We start from the raw sequence: 23,206 nt of genomic DNA, 5'->3' as shown, positions 1-23,206 counted from the left end.
AGCTCTCCAAACCCCAGCTGCCCATCCATAAAATGGGATAGTCATTGAGACCACCTCAGGGATTTCGTGAGAAAACGTGTGGTCTATACATCTCTCAGTGCTTGGGACACAGTAAGAGCTCAACCAGGGGTCTCTGTTCTTTCTCTCAGGTGGGGCCTTCCAAAGCCTTCTCCCACCTGGCCTCAGCCTGGTGGTGCATTCAACCCTGATCTCACACGTTCACTATTGTTCACTATTTACATTTTTCCCTATCTTCTTCCTCAGAGACACTTTCCCCCAATTTTTTTCTTTTTGTCACACAGCATTTCACTTGAATGAGGAGCAACTAAAAACCCACCTGCTCTTCTCATACTGAATTAGTCATTTCTCCCTTAGCTCTCCCAAATATCACTCACATCCTCGTATCACATTGCCCTGAGTTATTTATTTGTCTGTTTTCTCCACCAGGCTGAGCTTCTTGAGGGTATGAACTATGGTCTCCTCACCTTTCTGTCTCTGGTACTTGGCTGTGTGCATGGAACAGGATAGGTGTCTATTTAAAAAAAAATACTTGATGTATAAATCATTGGGTGAGTTGGTGGAGCGATGGGCGAATGCCTTTGAATTGTCTTGAGTCATCTTCAAAAGACAGTGGATGAACTAAAGATCAAAACTGACTTGAACTTTTCTCCTCTTCCCTTCCAGCTGGGACCATTTTCAGAATCAAACTTTCTGACCTGGCAATGCCAATAGAAGAAATAATCATTGCCAGGACCTGTGGTGAGCAAACACTTTGAGCTTTGTGGCCAGGACAGTTTCCTCTGAGGACCTGAGATGGACAGTCCCTCAGCCCCCTGAGGTAAATGACTACCCTCTCCCCCAGCACGAGTGAGAGGTGTTGTCTTTTCTGGTTTCTTCCATAGATTAACTTGAGTAGCGGGGAAGAGATGTTCCCCTACGTCTTGGTCTCTTTGTAATTTGGCCTGCTCTCCCAGGGATATGCCATTAAGAGAGAACACTTTCTACCTCAGGGAAAAATGCAGGTCATTAGAATATCAAGCAACCTCTTTTTCTTAAAAGGAAAGCCTTCTGTGTTCTCATTAAACAAGTAGGTAGAAACTGGATTAGGAACAGCCTCGTATGACCAGTGCGGGCCACCCCAAAGAAGGTCTGGAATGACATTGTCCTGGAATGAGGGTTAGCAATCAACTCTGACCCACAGGACAAAACTGGCCCAGTCATTTTTTATAAACAAGCCTCTATTGGTACCCAGCCACATTCTTTCCTTCAGCTGTGTGTCACACCACAACAACAGTGGTGACAGGGGCTGTGTGGCCTGGAGGCCACAAATATTTACAGTCTGGTCCTTCATGGAAAGAGTGTGCCAGCCCCTGGTCTAGAGATAAGCTGCCCACATGTAGCCACTCCATGTGTGGCTATTTAAATTTTAATTCATTGAAATTAATCACAATTAAAAATTCAGCCCTCAGTCACGCTCACCACATTTCAAGTACTCAATAGCCGTATGTGACTTATGGCTACCATTTTGGACAGTGCACATTGAGGAAGTTTCCATCAGTGAGGAAAGCTGGCTTGGGGAAATCTGTGGTCACCCTGGAATGCCTCTCTTTGCCCTGAGTGTCTAACTCAGCTTGGATACAATTGCCACCATTGTGGAAGAAGGAAGTTTGGTCCATGTACGTGTGTGTGTGGCTGTTCTGTATGATTATTGGTGAGGACATCGATCTATTTATCTACCTACCTATCCATAAAAATGGAATTACTTCTAAAATTTCTTTGGACAGCCAAACTATGGCCACTGTATATGAGTCCATGTAAAAACTAAGCCACTTGGACCTTGAGTTATATCAGTTTTATATATGCAAATAGGTTGATAGAAATATGAGCCTTTCCATGGTCATGGGAAGATCAGATACAGTATAGGGCCTCCTGTAAAGGGAACGAAGCAATGGCCGTAGTGTTCCCCATGGGCTCAAGATGGGGCAAGATAGATAAGAAACAGGGAGAGGAAGAAAGTGAGCTAAAGATACAGTGTTCGTGAGTCTTGGAAGAATGAGGAATGATGGAGACAAAAGATAACCGTGGGTTTACTTTCAAAGAATGTGTTAAACAGAGTAATGATGATTGGGACCTTATCCCATCTCAGAATCAGGCTGAGCATAACCAGTTCTATATAGCAGACCCATGGGGTGAAGCTTGGACTTGGCAATAGTCCCGCCATCTTGGATGGGTCAGGACTGGGGGCATAATAAGAGGTTCTACTTGTTGAATAAGGCAATGTGCAGTGCAGAATAAGAGGGCCAGACACTGAGCTGCACAGCATTTATGGGTGGGTCCCAAGAGGGAACAGAGAAGAAACTCTAGGTGGCCAGGGGGCCTATAGGCAAAGGCCCCACGTTGTGTCTTTAGGAGCTGGGCTTTCTCGGCCTTGGGTTGCACAAGAACTAGCAAGAACAAAGCAGAGATTCAGATGATGGAAAAGGATTGAATTGATATGTATCTGTACGTCTAGATCTGAAATGGGCCCTGCCTCTCTTCTCTTGGTTGGTTTTTAAGCTCTTCAACATTGCTGGTGAGTGCTGGAAGCACTCGAAACAGGTGTTTCCATAGTGGACCTTCAAACAATGGAGCTTAATGCAGATATGAAGTAATTAGAAGTAACAATAAGAAAAGGTCTTGATTTTTAGTATATAGTACCGAGCATATCAGGGACAACAGTGGTGGTGATGAGGGTGATATTAACAGCGATGATATCTTCCATCCATTTCAAGCTCGTTATGTGCCACATACACGATCTGGTAATAATAATTATTGTTATAATAGCTTCAAATTATTGTGCTAAGCACTATATTCACTTTTTCTCAGTACATGAACCCAGAGTATGCTTTTCAATTACATTTTTTTTCAATTGCTCAATTTTGATATAATTGCAAATTTACAGATAAGTTGTAAGAAGAGCCAAAAAATTCCTGGATACCCTTCACTCGGATTCCTTAAGTGTTGACATTTTATCCTATATCCATTCTATCCTTTCCTCTCTCTTTTTTTTCTGAAATCCAAAGATTCTTATAACGACAGTAGAACCAAGTCAGAAACTTAGCATTGGTTTACTACTGTTACCTGATCCTCAGACCTTATTCTGATTTCACCAAGGGCCCCCAGTGAAATCCTTCCCAGCAAAAGAAAATCCATTTGGCACGTGGCCTTGTTGAAAAACTTCCTTAGTCTTGTATTTTGTGACATTCATGTTTTTGACATGTTTAAGCCAATTATTTTTCAGAGCGTCTCTCAGCTGGTGTTTGTCTGATGCTCCCGCATGATTAGATTTAGATTTCATGCTTTTGCTGGGCATCCTGCAGAATTCATGTGGTGTCCTCGGTGCCTCATAATTGGAAGGCCGGTGCTGGTCTGTCCCACTACTGTGATGTTGGCTTTATCACTTGGTTAATGATGGAATCAGCCATTTGTCAAGGGGCCCCGGCTCCTTTCCGTGGAGAGTGGTATCTAGAAATACCTTTTGGTCATGAGGTATGTCCGTTGCTACTGAGATACGTTGCCTCTAGGCCCTCTGAGCAGACAGAGCTGGGAAGTAGGGAGTGTGGGTGTGTGTGCACGCACACGTGTGTGAGTATATACCCACGTGTACACACACATATACACACCTCCGTATTTGTGGACATGTGTATACGTAGCTGCATATACATGCATACCCATCATATACATGTGTGAATATACGTATAGGCACATCATCTAGATCATTTCTAAATCAGCCTACATATATATTAAAACCACCGTGAGCGCAGACGGGTGATGCTGGCCTCAATATGCTTGAAATCCACGTCTGTCTTAATGATGCTGACCCAGTCCCACTGCCAATACCCCAGACCACCGCATTGATTAAACCGTGGGTCAGGCCCTGTTCCAGATCCTTCCCTCACTGTTACTGCTCATAACAACCCAGCGGCCCGAGTACAGACGAGGAAACAAGACTCCAAAAAAGTAATCAGCTTCTGCAAAGTTGTACAACTAGCAGATGTGGTAAGCTTACAGTGAGTGCCTGTCCCTCACCTGTCGGCGTTGGATCCAGTGGCCCGCGGAGACACCGCTACCCCAGAAGAAAACCCGAGCGAAAGGGGAGGGAAGTGTTTGTCCCCATCGACCCACGGCCACTGCGGCTCCTAGCAGCAGGAAGGCGACGGCATGTCGGTGGACACCCACGTCCTTCGCTCCCGGCACGTGTTTGTGGCCTGCATCTCTGATGGGGTCCTGAAGCCCATCACACAGGGTGTGCAGAGACGCACGGGCGCAGGAAGGAGCGACCGTGGGTCACTGCGTGCGCGCGCGAGCCTTGTCCTGGGGGGAGGGGCGGTGCCTGGCCATCGCCCTGTGCTTGCAAAGCCCTCGGTCAGGTTGAGGGCGTGAATGCAGAAGTGGGCCTCTCTGGGGAGAGGGCATTTCCTCTCTTGCCATGGGGTATTCGCCCTGAGCCTCTGCTTCCCAGAGGCCTTAACCGAGAACACATTTGTATCCCCGGCTCCCAGCAGAGCATTTGTAGGAGGCAAACTTGATAAATGCTAGTTCCATTCGTGCATCAACAACTATTTCTGAGCTTTTTCTCTGTGCCAGGCACTGTCCTGGGCAGCCAGAGACCCAGGGAGCTCATGTACTGGCCGGGGGCGGGGAAGGGGAAGAGATGGACGATAAGCAGGAACAGAAATATACAGCGGCAGGGTGGGTGGGGTGGAGAGTGCCAGGTGGGGACTGGGTGAGGTGGGGTGGGGTGGGGAGCACAATATGGCGTGCTGGTCCAGAAGGGGAGCTCGGAGGAGCCGTGGCTAGAATCCAATCACACTGCCCAGAGGAGGGAGCGCAACAGTGAAGACGAGGAGCCTGGGCTGCTGATCAGAGGACGGATGGGGAACTCATTACCCTCCCCGAGGGACTGTGGCCTTCACCCTGGAAAGCCGGGCCTGCCTGCTCCAGTGCATCTTTTCAGGCCTCAGGAGTCAACGCACGTGGGCACTCTCCCTCAGAACTCAAACTGTTATCAGCTGGCCCAGAGGCGAACTGGAGGCCAAGGCCCTCTGAGTAGATAAGAGGTGGTCTTGGTGATTAAAGATATGGAAACGGGCAGCAATGGGATGCTGGTGAAATCTCTGTTGCTGATCACCTTAAAGAAAAGAGCAACAGTTGTGGGCACAAGGACCGTTGCTCTGGAAGAGAGGAGACCTGGGGGCCAGCTTCGAGGAGCTGAAGGGCTGGCAGGTGCAAAAAGGTGAGCTCATCCTGGGTGGTTTTAAGGAGGGAATCCACATGGAGTGAGTGGAATTAGCAGAGAGGTTCCAGTTCAGGCCGTGGTATTCCTTCCTTCCTTCTCATCCATTCGTTCGTTCATTCAGGCAGCAGATACTCCTGGGTGCCCGGCACTGTGCTGAGGACCGGGGATGAAACAGAGTGAGACAAGAGCTCCGTCCTCGAGATAGTAGTGATTCAGTGGGAGAAACAGACAAATTAACCGATCAGCGGTAGGCACAGATGCAGTTCTGAGTTTGGGAAGGCCTGAAGCTAATACAATTTGGGAGTCCTCTTTAAGAAATAATGATACAAGTTAGGGATTTAAAATGAAAGACAAGCCCTAGGGGCACCTGGGTGGCTCCACTGGTTAAGCGTCTGCCTACGGCTCAGGTCATGATCTCAGGGTCCTGGGATCAAGTCCCCACATCGGGTTCCCTGCTCTGGGGGAAGCCTGCTTCTCCCTCTCCCTCTGCCTGCCATTTCCCCTGCTTGTGCGCGCTCTCTCTCTCTGTGTGTGTCAAATAAATAAATAAAACCTTAAAAAACAAAAAAGAAACACAAGCCCTAGTTAAGTGGGGTGCAGCCGGGGACTGGAGCTTAAGCTTCCCTGGTGTGGGCCAGGCCTCCTGCCGGGTGGGGGAGAATGCCTTTTCTCCGGGGGTCCCTGGAGCCGCAGGGGTGACTGGACGCAAGGGGTTCTTTGCAGCAGGAGGCTGAGGACGGAGACTTGGTGGGAATGCTGGTAGTGGGGATTCTGGTGGGGTCTTACCTTCCAGGTCCTCCAAGCCCTTGTTCTTGGGCTAACCAATGAGAGCTAAAGACTTTTGTGCTTCTGAGTGCTGCTGGGACTTTCAAAGGCACTTTCCTGGCCATTCTACCAGGGGGTCTACCTTACGATCCCACTTCCGGGACTGCCTTCTGAGCAATCACCTGAACCTTGGGGGTAGGGGGGCTGGCAGAGTGTCTGCCAACACTTGCAAAGGTCTGCCTGTGGGTCATGTGCTCTTCTAAGAGCCCCGAGCATCGACACATTTAACCCCCGCAGCCACCCTGGGAGCTTCCGTCATTCTCCCTGTTTCACCAGTGATGGAGGCACGGAGTGGTTACGGAACTCAGCTGCAGACGCGAGCTGTCAGTGAGTGGAGGAGGCGGGCTCTGTGCCTCTGGAGCCCAGGCCCCTCGCTGTACCGCCCGTCGGGGATCCTTGCCGCCTGACTCTTAGAGCAGTGCACCGGAGTTGGTGCGAGGGGCCGAGGTTAGAAGGGCCGAAGGACATGCACAGAACGGGATAACGTGTGAGGGACCTGCACACGGAGCTTTACCAGCACGCCGCAGGGCTCGCTAGCAGGTGAGGAGGGGGACACACGGAAAACCAGAGTAAATGGTAACTGCGTGTTCACAGGGCTGGAAGCCCCGCTTGGCCCTCCCCCGCTTCCCGGACAGTCCCCCAGGCTCATCTGTCCACACATCATCCGCAGGCGGTTTCTGAGAGCCGGACACAGGAGAACCAGCGCTGAGGAACGGAGACCTGGTTTCTGCTCTCGTACCACTAACAGTGCGGGCTTCTGCCTGCTCGCTCTGCTTGCACTTTCTCCCACCCTGTGGCAGGGCCATATCTTCCAGCCCTCCTTGGTCCCTCACTGGTCCCAGCGCCCTCGGAGCCCGTGACCCCCTGCACCTGTCGCCTCGTTTGGAGAACGGAGCAGGGGACCCACAGACCCTCCTGGACTTCAGAGCACACGCTCTTCACCATGGCCGCAGGAGGCTTTGCAGGCATATGTCGCATCATTAGCATCTGCTAGAAAGGTCAGGCACCCTGCCTGAGACCGGGGCAGTTGACAATGGCGCATGCCCTCCCAGGGGGCTCAAAGATCCAGCCCTGGTTCACAACCGGGCTGGAAGTGGGAAAGCAACAAGCCTCAGCACAAGCTCACTCTGACTCCACCTACCAGCTGTGGGTCCCTAAGCTGATGAGCCTGGCTCCCCTGGGAGGATGGAGCCAGTCGCACCCACCAGGGGAGAGGGACCCCACAGGGGTATGTGAGCTTTGAGGGTTCACCAGAATAGGTCTCGGCGTGAGGAGGGCCTGGAGGCTTCTCCATCTGCATCTCTCCAAGCTCTGCCACCCTGATTCCCAGCCGTAAGGGAGACAGAGCCCCCACCTGCAAAGGCCTGTCAGGGTGAGACGCTGCGCACAAAGCCGGGCCCGGTGCCTGGCCCGTAGTCAATGTGACACGTCACCCATGTTGTTATTCCTAGCTGAGCCACCCTGGCGGGCCATGGATGAGCTGTCGCACAGCTCCGCTCCCCCGCCCAAGCTTGGGGCAGGTGTCTGGCTGCAGCCGAGACATTTCTTCCATGGCAGGACGAACGTTCCAGAATAACCATATCTTCCATGGCAGGACGAACGTTCCGGAATAACCACTGAGGCCAGGCCTCGAGGCCTTGATGACATGCATGGGGGGGCCACCAGACCACCAGAAGCATGGAAATTTCCTTTGTGCTTCTGGAAGCCATGCCCACAGATTGAGTCGACCTCAAATGACTAATTTTTATTCCAGTCATGCCTGGATGATAAGCATTTGGACATTTACTAATAACCTTTGTTCCCAAGGGCATCCAGTCATGTCCTTCCTCTTTTCAGTGTCCATGTCGCTCCTGGCCCCGGCACAGAGTCCAGATTCCACAGCAGGACAGACAAGGCTCACCGTGACCTGGGCCCCACCCAGGACCCTGGCCTTATCACCGCGCTCCTACGAACCACAGAGAAATTTTTAGAGTAGTATGGAGAGTGTAAACTGTTAAGACAGAAGGCCTGAGTTGAGATCCAGGTTCTGTGGCCTACTGTACCATGTTGGACAAGTCACTGCACCTGCCTTGATCTGTGTTTTCTCATGGGCAAAACAGACCCAAGAGATGACAATAGTGCCATGCTCATAAAGGTGTTGTGAGGATCGAAGGTGTTGATATATGTAAAGATGCTTAGGATCCTTCTAGACACACAGCAGTCCTGACGTCCAATGCTGTGTTTCAAGTACTGTTCTGGGTCGGGCTAAGCCCTCGGACTGCTGGGGGCGCTCCCTTGGGGGATGCTCCCCTGGGCCCCGCCCCTTGTGGTGAGCCCCTGTGGTCACTGGGACATTGCCCCAGATCCGAGCCAGTGAGGGGAATGGGGTCTTGCCTTTACTGGGGTTGAGGGGTGGGGTGCCAGGTTTTTGCAGGCTTACTCTTTATTGGTGAATTGAAAACATAAAAGCAGGAATGAGGGCGTGGGAAGGGAAAAGTGGGGTCACTTCAAGCTGTCACCTTGGGCTTTGTAAAAGGGGAACTCCGTGGGTGGGGCGGTGTGCTGTTGGTCTCATTGTGTCGCTGGTGTTGCATGTCGTGGAGATGGATGTCTTTATTTTTATTTATTTATTTGTTTTTAATTTAAATTTTACTTGGTTAACAGACAGGGCAATATTGGTTTCTGGAGTCGAATTCAGTGATTCATCCCTTACCTACAACACCCAGTGCTCATCACAACAAGTGCCCTCCTTAATGCCCATCACCCATCTAGCCAGAGAGAGAGGGATGTCTTCAAAGTGAATGTTTTGGCAATCAAAAATTTAATGTCAGGCGCTTACTTACAATCGAAAAAGCTAATTGTCAGGCGCTTGAATTATAGTACTCAGTATAGATGTGGCTTTGGCTGTGGGTATAGATGTCCCTATACAGATCTAGGTATGTTCTGTGTTTATCGTAAATAGCATTCATTCTAAATGAAGTAATTTTCACGTCCCCAGGATTTGGAACGTGTGGTTTGCATGTGCTCATCCCTCCACCTGAACACCCTCCTCTTTGTACCTTCCTGTTGAAATCATCCCTCTTCAAGACTCAAGTGTCACCTCTTCTGGGAATCCCTTCCCCCCAACTTGTCCCCCGGCCTCCCCCTGGCTCCCGCAGAGAACCCCCGTGTGTGACTTGACCACACTGCCCATCATGCGGGTATCCATGTGTGTTTTCTCTGTTAGATTGGCAGCTCCTTGGGGAGCAGGATTGGGATTCGCTCTTCAAGGGGACTTACTGAAAGTAAGCTCTGCATGCGCAGAGCCAAGAATGGATATATGAAGGCAGGCACAGTTGACCGCCTGTCTTGGCCACACAGAACCAGCCCCAGCTGCTGGGTTGATAAACATGATATCCAGCTAGCTGACCACTCAGCTGGGCTAGACGCAGACTTGGGCCCCCCGGGGGATTATTTCTCTCTTCTTCAGTTCTCTGGGGCATCCACCAGCCTTCCACACTTCTTGTGACTTCCGCCTCCAGCTTCTGAAGAACTGGAAATGGGGGGGATCCCATGTCTGGGAGCTCACGGTCCTTTCACTTTGGGACTAGCTACTGTTCCTGAGCTGCTCTCAGCTCCGCCTGTATGCTCGCTGGAAGAGCTGTTTATGATGCGCATGCCTCAGGTTAAGTTAAGCAAGCACACCTGGCAAAATAGCCAACCACCCTTTCTGATCTGGATAATGGGGAGAAGGAAGAAGAGTGTGGACGAGAACCAAAGCCAGTCTGTCTGAAATCCATTTGGTAAGCACTGTCTTGCATGGGACGTCCCAGGGCCATGCCACCATGTTGCTCAATGGCCTTCATGTAAACACTTCCTCCCAGGTGCTAAAAATATCCTCTGTGTTGGGGGATTGGCCAGCAGAAAACGAGAAGGAAGGGAAGGCTTTGGGGCAGGAGCCATGGATTTGTTTTCTGTTGGTTGAATAGAATGGAATTGGCTCTCTGCCCTTCAGAGACACGCAGAGGGACAGTTAACTGGAACCTCCTTGAGGGCAGGGTCCGTGTCCTTCCCCATTTGCAGCCCCGGTACCTGGATGGAGTTGGGGTCTCTCAGGGAGTGCTTCTGGAGGTGACGTGAAGGGTTGTCACATTATGTGGCTGTGTGATGTTTCACCAGGTGGTGGTACCAAAGGACTTAACCATTTCTGTTACTGCATATTTCTCTATGATGGGAGGAGGACGGTGCTCTCGGCTGAGTGCAGGTGGGACTGGAGCTGGAGGCGCCTCTCATGTTCATGTGTAAAGCTGGGATATTGGTAATTCACAGGGAAAAATACATTCCTGCAGCACGAACAGGGATGCTGACGTTCTGGGTGTCGGCAACATCTGCAAATCCTTTGCTCTGGTTCCTGGACCCAATAGGCTTCAGGAATTTTGCAGAACTCCAGGGTTTGAAAGTTCCATGGGTCTCCTTGGAACTCAGAGTGCCACTGGACTGTGAGGGGCACAGTATGCCCACATTCCATGGAACCTTGGGGGCTCCCAGCATTCCAGCATCCAGTGGGAAGCCACAGAGCTATGGCCCGGAAGTCATCCCTCCGCAATAAAAGGAGTCAAGAATGGCAAATTAATGGACAGCGCAGCTGCACCAGCTCCTGCCCAGCTCCTACTTAGTTCCTCGGTGGTTTGAATGAATGGATACGAGAATGAGTGAGGGAGGGAAGACAAGATATCCTTTCAAAGCTGTGCTTCTCAGCCACACACACACGTGAACACCGGTGAACACACACACACACACAGCGGGGAGAGGCATATTGACTGTCTCGGCACCTGGGTTATCTTCGGGCATTTTGCAGGTAGGGGCTTGGGAGGCTCTACCTCCTGTAGCAGGCAGAAGGAGTCCTGTCCAAACCGCCAAGGGTGCCCTCCCCAGGACCCTGTGGGACGAGGCGTGGAGCCTCGTCACCTAGGCTGTCCTGCAGTGGTTCTCAAGCTGCTTGTGTTCTGGACTCCTTTCTACTCTTAAACATTACTGATGGCCCCAAACAGCTTTTCTTGACGTGGCTTCTCTCTCGTAACATGTCTCATGTTAGTTATGAACATTGAGAAGTGCTTTTCAGATGTATGCCTTCCTTGAAAAATAACAATAATAAATGAATCACGCGGTAACATACAGATGATGAAAAACATGCCAAAACAGAACATTAGTGAGAAGACTGGTGTTTTACAGATCTCTCCAGTGTCTGGCTTAAATGAGAACAGCTGGGTTCTCCTGTCTGCTTCTGCATTCTATCTGTGCTGAAATCCCTTGTCACTTGCCTCTGGGAGACTCCCCTGTGCATTAGTAAGACACGGAAAAGGAGATAATGTCTTAGTAGTAGTATGAAAATGGTTTGCATCATGAACTCCCTGGAAGGGACACGGTGACCTCCAGGGGTCCCGGGAACATAATTTCAGAAGTGTAGGTGCAGTGGTTGAGAAGATGGCTTTTTAAGCAGCTTAGGCAGCCTAGGGGAGAAGGGAGCTTATATCCCGGGTCCACCTGCCACCAGCTGAGTGGCCTTAGACGAGATTACTTTTCTGTGCCTCACTTCCATCCTCTATAAAATGGGATAATAGGACCCACTGCATAGGATTACTATGGGCATTAAGTGAGTGGATATGTATAGCTCTTAGAACAGTGCCAGGCACATATTAAATGCTATGTGTGCTATCTATCTATACACACACATGCAGATGCATGCATATATGTATATATGTGTATACTCTGTGCTAATATGCATGTGTTTGTGTGTGTAGGTACGATATATAGCATATGCTATACATATACTAATGCCAATAAAATATTTTTTAAAGCTACTACAGCAAAAGTCACCCATTTCACATCATTTCTAAGAAACTGAATTTTTAACACAGCTATTTCTTAAGGCAGCATTTCTGTCCCCTCGCCAGCCAAGGCTGTGTGCAGGGAGTGCCTCATGGAGCAGAACCGTAAGTGCAGGACCCAGATGAGAGGTCAGCTGTGCAAACCCCAGGGGGGCCGGCAGACTGTTCCCCTCCTCTTAGCTTCCCTGGAAACCAGATCAAGGGCTTGGTGACAACTTTTGACGATGTTCCTCATTTTCTCTTCCTCTGTTTACTGGTGACATGACCATCTTCATTTAGCCACCCGATTGAGAACATCTGGCCACTGGGCAGGGCCGAAATCAAAGAAGGAGCCCACAGCGCCTGGGCCCAGGGATTTCCTGAAACCCCAGCTGCACGTCACGGGCAGCGCTGTGCTCGGTCAAGGGCGCAACTCACGCTGGGAGCCTTGTCCTGAAATACTTTTGTCTGGAAGCTCGCAGCATGAGCTTTACAAAGGCACATGCATCCTCTTAGCCTTTGAAAATACACAGAAGTTCAAAAAATAAAAAGATAAAAGGTTGGCTTGGATTATGTCGCCGTAGCATGGGACCCGCGTGAAGGAATCCGGGAGATCTCACGCTGAAATGCCGGCTCCTCTTCCATCTGCGCGGGTGTGGACTGTGGCTCCTCACTCTGGCATATTCCTTAATTCAATTAGCAAGTATCGACTGAATGCCTCTTCGTGCCAGGTGGGCTTCGGAGAGCTGGGAAGAAGGCCTCAGTAACTCACAAGCAATCCCTTGTGAAATGTACATTCGGGTGGGGGAACTTCTGGTAAACTCCGAAGTTAGCAAGTGGAGTCTAGCATTTGTAGGAGGGTGAGAAGTGCTGAGGGAGAGAGCTGCCAGGGGAGGGTGGCTGGGGCTGGCTGCTCTCAGGAGGCTTGGAGGAGGTGACAGCCTTGTCCATGTGGCACCTGGGGAACAGCCATTGCCAAACCCTAAGCGGGCAGGGGCATCCCTGGGCCATCTGAGCAGCAGACACCAGGGCTGCCGAGCAAGTGAGGGGCTAGCAGATGGTGAGGGGGGACGGGGGAAGGCCCGTCGTGGTGGCCGCGTTGGGCTTTAGGTGACTGGCATCTCCCAAGTGTGACACTGTGCCTCTCAATGGACGGCAGTGACATCCTACGGCTAACTCCCTAAGCTCCTCAAATCACAGCATCGCCTCCTCTGGAAAACTACGCCTGCGCCCATCACTGGGCCTGGACCCCTCCTCTGGGTACCTGCCAAGTGGGACAGCCCGCCGGTCCTGAGATTCATGACCTCTTACCTTTGTTCGGGAGCACCACCCCCAACATCTGAGCTCCTAGGGCCCTCCTCAAATGCTGGCTCTCCCCTGGGACCCTTTTTATCTTGGTCCCAAAGGGACCCATCTCCTCCTTCCTCAGAACCCCGCTCACATTCTCTCTGTGCCCTTCCCAGGCACTCAGCTCATCTTGCCTGGTATTTGCCTGTCAGATTCCCCTGCTAGATGCTAAATTCTACGGGGCAAAGACTAGGTACACCTCTGAAACCGTGGCCTGAACTCCATGTATGTCACCTGCACTAGGCTAGAGAGCTGGGAAGTCCTTCGCTGGCTGCTCTGTTCCATCCGGATGGGGACTGGCGGCTCCAGGTTTGCCCCAGAGGCCTTGGTGCCTGGTTCCTGAGCATTAGCTGTCCCGCACCGCCCGCGTGCCCCACTCTGCCTGCACTGTAGGTACAACCAGCTCAGCGTTGGCATAGTCCGTGTGTCCTCAGGCGAGCCGTCCCTCTGCCGAGAGTGCCAAACCCCTATTTCTTCAGCCAGCAAGTGTGTCTGCTCAGCCCTTACCTCCTCAACAGGAGGGCCACCTCCTTGGGCAACTGTCACGGATGCCCCATCTGCTTCCATGCAGGGCCCTGCCCCTGTCCCTGTCCTGGTGGAATGTTCTCGTCTAAACACAGTGGAGTGTGCCAGAGGGATTCAGGTGGCCCCATGCTTGCAGGGGCAGCCAACTTGGTCTCTAAAGGGCCAGACTGTAAATATTCTCAGCGTTGCGGGCCTGATGGTCTCCGGTTTGACTGTTCGGTTCTGCCACTGTGGAGGAAAAGAAGCTGCGGGCGGTGCTCAAGTGAGTGAGTGTACGTAAGACGGCATTTACAGAGACAGGAGGCGGGACAGGTTTGACCGTGGGCTGTGGTTTACTGGCCCTTGGTCTTGACTCCTTCTAGGCTGTAGAGGGAAAGAGTTGGATTAGCCTGTGTATGCACTGTCTGCTAATTCCTATGGCCCCTCGCAGGACAGGGGGCTCTTGGGGAACGTACGTTGTGCTGCACTCAGCTTTGCGTCCTCGGGGACTAGCCCGGTGCCTGGCGCAGTGAGCCCGGGGGTGAGTCAGCGAGCGTAGGGATGACCTTTCCGCAGCTACTGAGCCTAGTCTTCTAGGCTAGACCCGCCCCTTCCCTCTAGGCACCTAAGCTGCACCCCCCCCACCCCTGTACTAGACTCAATCCCCCCCTCCAGCTGCACCATTTCTGGAATGAGTTTAATGAGCCCTGGGTGGGGATGGGCGCAGTCCGCTTGAGATTCCCCTGGGAGGATTCGGCTCAGCCCTCTAGACTCTGACATCCTGGGAATGCCTCCCTTCTGGAAGCCCAGTGGACAAACCCACAGATTTCTAAGCACCCAGCCTTGACCAGCGCCCACCTGGATTGACCTGTCCATGGAGCTGGGGTAAGGGTCGGGGCAGATGGAGCTTCCTGTCTGCTTTTAGTCCCCCAGAAGGGAGGCACTGAGGTGCGAGACCCCCAGCAGGCAAGCTGTTTCCCTCCTGCATTGAGATTGTCCTGGGCTCTGCGTGGCCCTGGCTTGAGTCCTGACATACACTGAGGCAGGCTCTGGAAAACCCTACGTGCTCCACACATATTATCTCACTTAATTGTCATTACAGCCTAGGCCTCGGATATCATCATCCTCATTTTATACAGGGCAGACTGAGTCACAGGAAAGTGACTTGCTTGAGCTCACTTAATGCAGGGGCAGAGTCGGGACTTGAACCTACGGACTGGATGCTGGGGCCTTTGCTCATAACCCTCAATGCCAAGCTGACACGAAGTAGATAGGATCCAGAGCTGGAGGGAACCATGTAGATCGAACAAGCTACCACTCCAACCCCCTCTCTCTGGCTGAGGACACCATTGCACAGAGAACTGAAGTCATCTGCCCAAGATCACACAGCATTCGTAGTAGAGGCAAGATTTCTTTTTAAGAATTTTATTTATTTATTTATTTGAGAGGGAGAGAGAACACGAGCAGGGGTGGGAAGGAGAAGCAGACTCCCGGCTGAGCAGGGAGCCCATCCCGGGACCCTGAGATCATGACCTGAGCCGAAGGTAGACGCTTAACCGACTGAACCACCCAGGTATCCCTCATCGTAGAGGCGAGATTTAAAGCTGCGTGATTCGATTCCTAATCCAGTGCTTTATCCACACACTCAAACCCCTTCTTTGACTTTTGACCTATAAATAAACAGAGCCAAGGTCCCTCCCTCCACCTAGAGTAAAACAACCTCTCACCTCATCCTTTGCTAAAAAGCAGCCCCTTCTCCTGGGGGTGACAGTGCAGATATGCACCTTAGTTGCTATGGGTGGGTGTCCTGGGATCTGGTTCCCAGATCTGGGCTCAAGAATCAATACTCGGGTGGGCTTGGACAGGTCCGCTTGCCTCTCTGGCCCTCTCTTTCTCTTCTGGCTCCTGGGGCTGCCAGGCCCACCTTGCCGAGGTGTTCTGAGAATTAAGTCCCCCGATGTACCTGAGTGTTCAGCCAGCCCGACGCCCTGGGTTCTCAGCAAATGTGGCCTCTTGTCCCCGCTTTCTGTCTCCCTCCCAAAGCTCCCCCCGCCCACGGTGCCCTGAGGAACGGCAGCACATCCCACCCACTGCACTCACCTGCAGAACTTCATGCGGAGACTCCTTGAGAGCGACTACTCTGACCTCTTCCCCGGGCAGTGTTGCAAGTCTAGGAAACCACGTTGGGCTCTCTCCACCCCGGAGGCTGTGGCAGCTCCGTGTTTTTGCTCAGCCTGTAATTGGCAGGGTTTTACGGTGGTTTCTCTGTTGCCGGAAAGTCCCAGTCTTCTCTCGTTCTCTCTGACATGTAATCGTATCTCAGTAACCCAAGCGGTGAGGCTCCTGGCCCCTCAGTGGAGGTCTTTTTCTCTGGAGACAGATGTCTGGATAAAAAGGAAGACATTAGCTGATGGAAGCCAACACTATGATTAGCCAGACCCTTTAATGAGAACACCACATGGATTGTCTGGCTCTGGATGTGGGGAGCCTTAAAGTTCTTCATCGGCTCTGTCTTCTTCTTCCTGATCTCGAATAATCTACGGGAGCCCAGACCCTGAGTGCCGGCTGGGGAGTGGATGATGGGAGAGGGAACAGCAGGGGTGAGGGTTTCCGGCATCCAGGAGCCTCCAGGGCTGGGGTGAGTTGTCATGTGTGAGGCCAGGAAGGGATCCTCAGCTCAGGAGCTCGCCCCGCTGCAGGCCGCCCGGAGCCCAGGCCGGCCTTCCCACTCAGCGCTGACTTTGGGAGAAGCGGCGGGATCCACTCGCCTGCAGAACGGTGCTGTCCACCGGGGGTGGTCCTGTTGCCTGGTGGCTAAGAGCTCTGTCCTGGGGGCACTGCCTGGGTCTGTGTCCTGGCTGGGCCGAGTACAGGCCAGGTGACCTTGGGCGAGTTCTTCACTTCTTTGTGTTTCTGATTTTCATCTGAACAATTGGGATGATTACAACTTGTTCAAGCCTCATTAAAGACAGATATTTTTTGAGTGGTCCACAGTCCATTACGTGGGGAGAGTGCCGACCCCGCTGCCGGCCCTAGGGAGGTCCTGGGAATCCCAGGAGAGCGGACTGTGCATTTGACACAGAGCAGGAGAGGTGACTGCCCTGCCGATCTCTCCCCTCCCTTCCCCCTCCCATCCCCCCACCCCATGGCATGCCTCTTCTAAGTCTTGGCATAAACTCTCTGGCTCGTTGAAATGCAGCTTCGTTTCAGCATGGCCACGCCTGCTTTACAGAGGAGGACAAGGACGCAGAGATAGGAAGACACTTGCCCAGTGGTCCCAGCAAAGATTTGGCAGAGCCAGAATCAGACTCAGGCAGCATGGCCCTCATCCACGTGCTTAACCACTAGGCAGTCCCGCCTCTTGGCGTGTGGGGAGAAACAGGCTTACACCCGTATGGTGGTTGTCACCTGATCGTGCTGGGACAGAGGCATGCCTGGGGGATGGGGTCTGTTCATCCTTCGGCTAATGCAGGTCTAGATCCCCCGTCTCCACCTCTGTGGTGTTAGGAGGAGCCAGCAAGCCCTCAGAAAGGGCTGTCCCTCCCCCGACCCTGTGCAGCAACCCCCCCGCCCAAGTCTGGTCAGAGGCAGGAGGCCCCTGGAGCAAGGGGGGAGGGAGGGCTGGGAGGCCACGGAGGAGGAGTGGGGGCAGGGCACAGACCCATCTGTTTGGAATTAGGCATTGAACACAGTTGGCCAGCAATCGGCTCTATTAGGCCAGAAAGCAGTGTGGAAACAGCCTGCCAAATGTCTAAGTGCAGCCAACTCTCCTCCTGAGATTCCATCCTGGTCTCTTTGGTCTAACGCCCGTTTGCCCGGCACCTTGTCTACGCTGGACGGGGGACCTCCAGTTCGCAGATGAAACCTGCGTCTCCTGGGGGCTAACGGGCAAGGCCCACAGCTGCCGAGCGACCCTCTGACGCGGATCTGATCCCAGGCTTTTGGATGCCAGTGCGTGGTTCCTGGGCCAGCTGTGCTGTGGGTTAGAGTACCTCCGGGTCAGATCAGGAGGCCTGAGTCCCATTTCCTGCTCCGTCCCTGACCAGCTGTATGGCCTCGGGCAAGTGGGATGACCTCTCTGAGCCGGACCTTCAGCTCTGACCTATAACATGTGACATTGTGTAACGTCCCCACCAGGAGGGCATGAGGAGGTGCAACCACAGTGAGCCTGGGCCACAGTGTTCAAAGTCCGGGAAGGACCTGTCTACATTCCTGAGGGGCAGCGCCACCTCCCACAGACTTTCCATCTGGGGAGCATGGGGGTCCGGGACAATCTTTCCAAGCCCTCATTCCTGGGAGCCATTTGTATTTTTTTTTTTTTTTAATTTAGAAAATTTTGCTGGGTCTGTGCGGTCACACGTCCCTTACCTTCTGTCCCTGTTGGTCTTCTTTACTGCTCCCTACTTTTCCTTCTTTGCTTTGGGCCTGAGTCTCTGGAAATGAAATCCCCAATCCTGGGAGGCTTTCTCCTTAAATACAGCCCTTGGGAGCTTGCTAGGTCAAGGTTCTGGGGAGATGCCAGCCCAGCATTGGGATGTGAGAGAAGGTTTTAAAGGTGCCATTATTTGTTGAGGGTTTTTTGTTTTTGGTCGCCATATTTTACAACCACGAAAGCAGCCATGACCACTGAAGAAAATCCTGAAAATAGAGAAAAGTATAATGGCCTGGAGGGAAACAAAGCAAAACAAAACAAAACAAAACTGTCCCAGAAAGTACTGATTTTACCATTTTAGAGTATTTCCTTTCTCTCCATTTTTGGTTCCTTTCTTGTTAAGACTATAATTCTGATTCTGGTATTGTTTCTTTTGTTTTTTTGTTTTTTTTTCCAATTTAACAGTACAGCAGATATTTCCCCGTGTTATTTTAAATTCTTCATGAGCATTATTAATGATGGAGACTTCTCTGTCAGAGGACGGATACTTGAACATACCACGCTGCTCTTCATGCTCTCCTTCAGGTGGGGCACGCTGGAGCCCTCTGGCATTTCACTATTAAAAATAACATGGTCATAAATCTCTTTGGGCACAAAACCGCACGTCAGGCCATTTCCTGGAGCAGAGATTCCTGGAGGAAATTACAGAGTGGAAGCCAGAACCGTCTGAGGCCTTCGATGCCCCACATGAACGTCCTTTTGTTCTGGACAGAAGGCTGTGGTCTTGCCCAGCAGGCAAGCGCAAGGCCACCTCCTCTGCGGGGGAGGGGGGGCTCTCGTGATGCCCCTAAGCGAGGTCAGAATCCAAGGGAAGGCTCAGGAAGGCTCCAGGTGAGGCCAGGCTCAAGCTCTTTTCTCGAAGCAGCTCTGGGAGTCATGGTGGTCCAGGTTAAGTTCCGCCCGAAGCTGGGACGACTGGTAGTGGTTGGAAGGCAGAAGCATCAGGACACGGAAGGTTCTGTGATGCTGCCATAGACTATGCACGAAAAGGCACGCACCCCCAAGCCGCGGGCTCCTTCTGGGCCCTACTCTTCACTCTTCGTCGCTGGTCTCTGCACCTCTGACCGATCACGCGTTTGCTTCTTTGTTGAGTCTCTGGAACACCGCAGATCTAAGCTGCTTCATCCACTTGGCTCCCTGCTGCCCTCCTCCCGCCCGGTGCGTTACCTGGTGCACAGTAGGTGTGCACTCCGTATGTATGGAATGAATGAACGGTGAGTGGGGGCGAACGTAAAGACCTTCTGGCAGGCCCCAAAGCACGAGTGTTGGAAGTAACAATCCTTGCCTGCATTCCTTTCTCGAGTTCTTCTTCTGGGCCTGGCATCCAGTCCCGGACACCTCCTGGGCCATCCTACAAGGGATGCAGGATGTTATCAGCCTGTTTCCTGACTCCTGCCACCTTAACATTATAACAGAAACATTTTCCTCGTTTTATAAAAAAAAAATTTCTATGAACCATGATTTTCTTCCTCTCACACATGGAGGAACATTCTGGAATGCACTTCATACTCTCCTTCAGACGTTGGAAGGCTCTGGCGTTCACCTTGGAGGAGGGTTGCTGGGGCATAGAGCCTACCTCTGCGTTGCTTGCCCCAATACTGCCGGTGGCTTCTTGTATGGCTGACGAGTCTACCTTCCCTTTAGCCCAGCATGAGGTTCTGTGTCTACACGTACCCCGGACACTTGGCATCACAGAGCCTGCTAATTTGTGCCAGGCTCATCGGTGTCAAGTGATGCCTCCTCCTGTCTGCATGTGCGTTTCTTGGATTGCTAAGGAGGCCCTGGACTTCTGTGCCTGCCCTGCCCTCAGCCCAGCCGCGCCGCCACCCCAAGCTCACTCGCTCTTCTGTTTGTCCTTCAAGAGAAGTGTAGACATTTGCCCCTTCAGCAGGCTCTGGTCCCAGGCCTCTCCTTTCTGCTCCCCGCACTGCCCTTCCAGAAGAGCAGGATAAAGTCGTGTGTACAAATCCAGTTCTGGAGTCTCACATCACTGGGATCAAAGTCTGCTCCAGCACCCTACGGGCTGTACAACCTCCACCAAGGGCCTTAACCTCTTTGAGCCTTAGAGTCCTCCCTTGCAAACCAAGTATGAAAAATGGCACCTCCTGGGAGAGTTTTCTTGAGAATTAGGGGAGATTATTTACGGGCAGTGTTTGGCCCATCATATGGCTGAGTGCCTCGTAGCTGTGGGGTCCCAGAGCCCTTGTAATTCTGCATTGTCATTACCTGTTTATTTTGCTGGCCTCCGCAGCTTGGGAGGACTCTGGGGTGGGGGGAGGGCTTCTTTTGCCGCATCTTAAATTTTTCAGCTCCCAGCGTGCTGGGCCAACAGCAAGACAGTAATGATGGGTTGGTCTAGATGCCATTTTAAAGTCCCTTCCAACCCTGAAATTCTATGATCAGGAAATGGAAAAAGCCCTCCTTCCTAAGGTCTCTCAATGGGGCTTGATTACAGGCTACAGGTCATTATAGAGGCCGCAGCGGCGGCCGGAGCTCTGCGTGGCCCGATGGCTGCTTGGTACGCTCAGGAGCTATCCTCTTTCCGCTGACCAGGGGATGGGAATCCTGGCAACGGCAGGGCCTCAGCCTTCAGACCCACGAGAGACAGCCCTCCGCTCCCTACCCCAAGGGATGGCAGGGCGGCCTCTGGTGGCGTGTGAATATTAGGAACGTCACGGAAAGCGAGAGCAGAGGGGGCCTTTAGAATATCCAGTCCAGGGGTCATAGTCTCCTGGGTCCACAGGGGCCGTGTGGAGAGTACAGATGGATAAAGAGGCCTGGTCAGCAATAGGGAGTAGTGGGGTCTGTGACAGACCGGCAGACTGACCAGGTTCTGACCAAAGGAGATGGCTGTTGCTTAGCCCAGGGGGAATGTGAGCCCTGGGCTCCTGCATCTTCTCTTCCTTTAGCAAATGACGCCAGAGGTCCAGATTTTTATGTGAAGTTTTCTGATTTTTAAAAGTGTTAGCAGGGGGGGCGCCTGGGTGGCTCAGTTGGTTAAGCGTCTGCCTTCAGCTCAGGTCGTGATCCCAGGGTCCTGGGATCGAGCCCCACATCGGGCTCCCTGCTCAGCGGAGAGCCTGCTTCTCCCTCTCCCTCTGCCTGCCTCTCGGCCTATCTGTACTCTCTTATCTCTCTGTCAAATAAATAAATAAAATATTTAAAAAAAAAAAAGCGTTAGCAGGACGCCTGGGTGGCTCAGTGGGCTAAGCGTCTGCCTTCGGCTCAGGTCATGATCCCAGGGTCTGGGGATCAAGTCCTGCATCGGGCTCCTTGCTCAGCGGGGAGCCTTCTTCTCCCTCTGCCTGCCACTCCCCCTGCTTGTGTTCTCTCTCTCTCTCTCTGACAAATAAATAAAATCTTTAAAAAGATAAAAGTGTTCACTAGGGCGCCTGGGTGGCTCAGTTGGTTAAGCGACTGCTTTCGGCTCAGGTCATGATCCTGGAGTCCCAGGATCGAGTCCCGCATCGGGCTCCCTGCTCGGCAGGGAGTCTGCTTCTCCCTCTGACCCTCCTCCCTCTCATGCTCTCTGTCTCTCATTCTCTCTCTCTCAAATAAATAAAATAAAATCTTTAAAAAAAAAAAAAGTGTTCACTAATTCAGAGTTTTGTCAATTGCTGTATGGCCCAGACAAAACAGGCCCATGAGACAGCAGTTTCAACACCCTCTGATTTAACACCAGATTTGACAGAGTGGGAAACCAAGGCTCAGAATTTGGGAACTTGCCAAGGTCCCCCAAGGGGTGGTGACCCGAGGGATATAAAACACAGTCCTTTGTGGCTTAGTGTAGGCGCATTTTCCACCACCCTGAGGGGCCCCTCAGTGCTACCTTTCTCTGAGGCAGGAACTGAAGCCCAGAGAGATAGGGCCTTTCTCTAAGTCACACAGCTTTGCAATGGCAGAGTCCGGAGGAGGGCTGGGGCTTCTGAGCCCTCCTGCATGGGACTACCCAGCCACTGTGCTGCCAGAAACGACCCTGGAATGGTTCCAGCAAAAGCCTGGCCAGGAGCTTGGCACAGGGCACATTCTGAGTGGCAGCCAGTCAACAGGAAGCGGCTGGCCCACCCGTGGGTAGTCATGGCGAGGTCCTGCTGTGGCCTGGAGAGCAGTTTGTGGGCAGTCTGTAGGCTCGCGGAGCTACTGATCTCAGCCCGACAGTGCAGAGAACGCCTTTGGCCTCTTTCTGAAGGGTCCCACCAACTGTGTGCCTGGAGTCTGATTGAAGGACGTGTCCTTACCCTTGAACCGGCATTCTTAAAGAGTCTGCCTGTGGGGGAGTGGGGGATGTTTATTCTCCTTTGTGGCCAGCCTTGTGGCCTAGGAAAATGAACCTGGGCTTGGAATTATGAGAGTTGTGAGCAGTTCCAGTTCATGATGTCCTAGCTGTGACACTGGCTGGCCATTATAGTAATTGTTGCCCTGCTGACCTCACAGAGCTATTTATTGTGAGAGTGTAGTCTGGCAGATGGATCCAGATTGCCAAAGAAAATGCTAGAGAAATGGAAATTATTTTCGGCCTTAAATTCCTCTTGAACTGGAGCAGAAATAATAGGAGTCAAAGCATTCAGCAGGTGCAAAGGCCCTGAGGCAAGAATGAGCTTGGAGAATTCAAGAACAGGTATGGAGTTAGTAGGATTGGAACAGAGAGGACAAGGGAGAATGTGGGAGATAAAGCAGAAAGAGGTGGCCCATGGACAGGCAGGAGCAGGGTGCAGTTTCTGGAGGGAGGGCCAGCTGGCTGGTGGCATCTCATGGGAGGGTGCTGCCCCCAAGATGGTGGGGAGGTGCTCACCCCTCTGAGGCACACCTTTCTACTGGGGCCTGCCGGGCAGGAGAACAGAGAGGTCCAGAAAATGGAGAAGACAGTAGGGTGGGGGAGGGGGATCACCCCGAAAGACATTGAGGAAAGGGGGATGGATCATCTGGGCTGTGAAGTGGGAGTAGGGTTTAGCTGGATGGTGAGAGGTAGATAGATTTCCCAGGTAGGGCTTGGTA

General features: G+C 52.2%; 1 long non-coding RNA gene across 1 annotated transcript in view; it reads left to right on the top strand.

Moving 5' to 3' along the window:
• The window catches only part of LOC110578949, a 73,921-nt gene that overhangs the window by 16,981 nt on the left and 33,734 nt on the right, over positions 1 to 23,206 (top strand). The window contains exon 2 of the long non-coding RNA XR_002480212.1: positions 685 to 838. This is a non-coding gene — a long non-coding RNA (uncharacterized LOC110578949). The remainder of the gene's footprint in view (positions 1 to 684; positions 839 to 23,206) is intronic.

This window comes from Neomonachus schauinslandi, chromosome 4 (genome assembly GCF_002201575.2).
Source record: "Neomonachus schauinslandi chromosome 4, ASM220157v2, whole genome shotgun sequence".
NCBI lineage: Eukaryota > Metazoa > Chordata > Mammalia > Carnivora > Phocidae > Neomonachus > Neomonachus schauinslandi.
The sequence above is the reverse complement of the archived record's forward strand: the minus strand, read 5'-3'. Positions and strand labels throughout refer to the sequence as shown.